This window comes from Morone saxatilis, unplaced genomic scaffold, assembly GCF_004916995.1.
Source record: "Morone saxatilis isolate NCDOM2014 unplaced genomic scaffold, NCSU_SB_2.0 Contig0, whole genome shotgun sequence".
In the NCBI taxonomy this organism is placed as follows: Eukaryota; Metazoa; Chordata; class Actinopteri; family Moronidae; genus Morone; species Morone saxatilis.
Genome location: NW_023339650.1, coordinates 7833299 through 7838092, shown reverse-complemented (window position 1 = coordinate 7838092; position 4794 = coordinate 7833299). Strand labels below are relative to the sequence as shown.

The following is a 4794-nucleotide window of genomic DNA, read 5'->3' as shown; positions in this document are numbered from 1 at the left end:
ACACACACACACACACTTTGCCAGCAGTCAGCTCTTGTAAAAATCTAATTTCCTACCCTCAACAGCCTCGCCATGTGCCACCTTTAAAGTGGAGGGTAAACTGTGTTGCCCTGATTTGTTCACAGCCCCCCACCTCTCCCCTCTTTCTAATTTCCTCTCAGGGCTCCTTAGCTAACACTACCAGCTAATCCTTTCCTCCCTCCCATCTTCAGCAGACACTATATTAAATACTGGCAGAATGTGTGTGTTTGTGGTAGAGAAAAGGGTGGGGGAAATCCCAAAGCAGCGTTTTTAAAATCTAAAACCTGATTATTCAACTTCCTCTTGCTCAATTATTAAAGGAAAGACCTAACCTTTCCCCTAACTCCTTACTCCTGAAACCCCACTGTGATACGAGTACAAGGGAACACACAACATCCTTCACATCCAACCAAAAAAGTGGACTCTTAACTGCTTGCACACCGAACTAAATTTAAGCCTGCCGTCCGAAATAACATGCCCACTCCCCTCCACACACACTCACACAAAGACGGCATCCATAACAAAAAAAAAAACTTTTAATCTCATTCACGTGTTTACTTGTTTACNNTTTGCCCCCCCCCCCAACACACACATGTGGACAGACCCTCTGTCCAACAACAAAACGGGAAATTAGCCTGTATATACATTTAGAGGATAATTTAAAGTTTGCGATCTACAAAGTCAGACCTCAGAGTCTTTGAGGACGCAGATGTAGGAGCCGTATCACGTCTGGAGCCAATTTCTGTTCCCATGTAGATCTGAGCAAAACCAAACGACACTCTCGCCACAATGTTATGGAAGGGGAAACTCAAAACTGTTTCTCTATTTGGTTAACATAAGTGGAGGAATTGCCAAATTGAGCCCGTTAGGTTAGAATGAAAAATAAACCAATTACAAGGATCCCGCGTCGATGAAAACCTACCTACCTGCTGATGGCCGGGTTTGAACGAGCAAAGTAATCACAATCCAAAAATTTCAGAAGATCCCGAAAATAAATGATTTGGAAAACCAGTTGCCCTCAAATTATTGCTATGACCCCTAAAATGCGCATGGTACTGAACTAAAGCAGAATTTACTCATTCATGAAAAGATGCATGCACACACAGCTCCCAGTGGGAGTGTAAATTGGCCCCCAAACCACAAATTAACCCTCTCTGGGGCCCAGCGGTAACATCATAAAAAAACACACTGGTCTTTCTCAGGGGGAGTCGGTGCAGATTAGTTCAGTCACTCGCTCACACACAAACACGTTCATATGCATAATCTGGCTCCAAATCAGAGGCTCAGTAGGTATCTTCTCTCCGCTCTATCTCAAATCTCACCCATCAATCCATCGACCCACCCTCCCACCACCCCACGTCTCTCAAGCGAAGGTTGCAGGCCTGGGGACAACCACCAGCATAAACTATTAACTTCCTCTAATCCATCAGAACGAAAGGTAAACACACCACGGCACGTAAACTGATAACAAAGGCCATATTCCTTATTTATCTGATTTATAATGCGAGATTGGTTAAAAAAACAAACAAATGTGCTAGAGGCAGACCGAAGAAAGACTGAACACAATAACATCCGGGACAATGAAGCAGGTTTTGCTTTCAGGTGTCAGGTATCCTGACCACTGGGCCTGTCCTTGTTCTTTTTGTCACATGCGCTCACACCAGTCTGTGAACTTGCCTGCTAATGTGTGACCCTGAGGCATGCACACCGGGTTTATTTCAAAAGGTGCAGGGAATATGCTAAAAATCCACAGGTTGTGAGGGAACATCTCCAAGATTTGGGTTTGCAAGTAAGAAATGTAACAGCTTGGATTCACACCTGCTCTCCTCCTGGAACAATAAGAGACCTGGGGCTCTGCTTTACAGTCTTCAGTCGTCTTCTCCAGCAATTTCAGCTTAGTGCATTGATCTATAGTGACAGATGGTACTCCATTACTATTTCTGATGGCTTCCCTTGCAGCCAATAAAAAAAGGGCTTTGGATTCTTAAAGAAAAAAAATCAATAATATTGGCTGGTAAACAAATGTTTATCCTGTCTGGTAAAAGTAGCCTACACTGCTCATTTAAATGTCAAATAAGGGAATGCTTTGCGGGTTGAGTGATGGTGACAGATCGAAATAGGGTCCGAGATCGATCAGAGAGCATGTGAGCAACAGTGTGCTCATAAAACAAATGAAAAGAGGCGAGCAACCCTGGCTGAAGGTGAACCAGCCATCATTACCACCAGAATGAGAGTGAAAACACACACTCACAGCGGATGCAAGATGCTATGGTGTCGCAGGTAAGTACAATAGGCTAAACATAGCAGGGTGTGAATATGAATTAACAGAGAAATGGCGCATTTAAGTGAAGCAGAAGTGTGTTCAATCAGCGTCTTTAGAGTAACTTCGCGGTACTTTTACTAAAAGAGGTAACAGAAACCCGTTACTAACCTTCTGAGTCCCATTCAGTGAGCACTTATCACGACAAGAAATCTTCTTTTTAACGTCTGACAAACTATCATGACAAAAACTTCTTCTACAAAAGGTAAAAAAACAACAACAACAAAAAAAATAAATACTGTATCTACACTTCTGCCGGTTGGTCCTTCTGTTGTTGTTTGTCCTTCCTCCTCAATGAGACGCCTCCTCTCCCCTCTTCACTCCGTGTGGAAGAAAGTTGCCTGATTTACCATCCACAAGTCTGAGTCCGGGACTGTACCAACTTTCGGTAAAAAAGGGGCTCGACGCTCGGGACTCACGAGAGCAAACGGTTTTTAATACAATCCAGAAACATAATGTCACTACTGGATATTTACGAGTTGGAAACAGCAATATAAAGAGAAGAAACACAAGTGTTAAGAATTAAAAAACATATGCAAACTAACCCCGTGTAACGCCACTACCCCTCTCCGCAGTTGGTAGGTTCAAAGGCTATTGAGGTATTTGGTATACGCCCCCTCAGCTTTTCTTTGTCTACCTACCTATTTTCCTTCTCTTTTATTTGAAATACCTTAGACCCGTTTAAACCTAAACCACTAGGTCTATAAAGGCTGACTTAAAAAACCTTGTGAAACGGGTGGCTTTATTCTATTAAAGCAACAACCTAATTAATGTAAGAAGCAATTAATCTGATTTCTGGGACAAAACAACAATAGAGAAGGGGCTGAAAGGAAAGGTTGAGGGTATGCCAGACAGTCAGACTGACTGGCTAATCAAAGTGTAAGGATTTGGAAAAGGAAAGATAACTCTGAAAAGCAAAGAAGAAGTCAAATCTCTAATACTTTGCCCCCAAACCTAAGTCCTGGGTAGTCTCACCATCTGTTTCTTGCAGATGCTTCGTGATCTGCAAACATTTTCAACACAACATGAACCCATTGACAGCTACTCTGTCTTTTACCATGTGTGCTGATGTGCATGTGAGACAGAGAGAAAGAAAGAGAGAATGGTTTTCAGAGCAGCTGTGTTTTGTTTAGCAGCCAGATTTGCATTTGCTTCATGGTGTTGTGAATGCTGGGACATTGAGTCTTATACCCAGACTCCATTCAAATGTATAAACTGAATTTGCGGATATAGAAATAAGTAAGTCTGCAGCTGTTATACTGCTCGTTTGTCATTGTTGTTGTTGATGCACAGTGATTTTCATTGTCATCTTTGCTGTTATTATGCCGTAAACATATTACTATTCAACAAGTGACTTCCAGCTGTTCTGGTGAGTTAGGAGTGATGCTGATGTGATTCCAGGTCAAGCGCAGAAGTTCCAAATACAGAACAGATCACTTCCTAAACATAGCTAATCATCTCCAGACTGCCCTACAGTGTGTCCGTGTGTGTGTCTGTGTGTGTGGTTAGACTAACTCAACCCAGAGCATCCAAGGCCAGTAGATATTCCTGAAAGATGTTCGCTCTCTCACTCCATAATTTTACAAACCATGCCCTTTTGACTTTCTTTTTTAACCACTTTTTCTCTTTCAGTCCTTTTCTCCACCCCTGCGACTTTACAAAATCCTGGCCTGTGTTTGTGTGTGTGTGTGTAGGCACAGCAAAACATTGTAAATATTTGAATCAACCAGGCACGGCGGGAAGATAAATAGGCCTGTCAATATTTAACTTAAAATGGCCAGGCCACACAGGACACACTGAAAAGGAGAAAAGGCATACACAGAAAGAAGGACACACGGAGAAGAAAAAGCCAGGGTGTAAGAGAAGGAAAAGAAAAGGAAGGAAAACAAAGTGGAAATTTTTACCGAAGGCAAGAACAGTGAAACATGGAGAGCTCTGCAACTGGGAAAGGGGATTTGGGAGAAGGGAGAACAAAAGAAAGGACAGACAGACACGAGATAAACAGATCAAGATATTGGCAGACAAAGAATAGACACAGGGACGTTGGCAGGGGCGGACAAAAAGATAAGAAAAGAAATACTAATACTAATTTGAATTTGTGTGTGCAAGCTGCAGTCTGCTGTAACATAATTCGATCAGCAGTGTATCCTCCGCATTTGCTGGAAGCTGTGACTCACTCCCGGCTCGCTGTTCCAAACCACTACGAATGAACCCAAACCAGAGGTACACAAACATGTGGAAATGCTCACGCACACATAGGCCTATAGATTTATGTGAAAATACACACACACAAACATACTGTACACCCTGCCGTTTCCATGCAGAACGTCAGCACAATTTTAACTGTGCCCATATGATTCATACACACACTGAAAGGAATGCAAGTTGACCAAACCACAAAAGAAAAGAGAGAGTGGTTACTCTCTCTCTTTCACACACACACACACACACAC

General features: G+C 42.6%; 1 protein-coding gene across 1 annotated transcript in view; it reads right to left on the bottom strand.

Moving 5' to 3' along the window:
• Nucleotides 1–2693, bottom strand: part of phldb2b (pleckstrin homology-like domain, family B, member 2b) — a gene marked incomplete in the record, with an annotated part of 23164 nt that extends 20471 nt beyond the window's left edge. Inside the window, 1 exon segment of the mRNA XM_035654299.1 lies at nt 2449–2693.
• Nucleotides 2694–4794: the final 2101 nt, after the last annotated feature.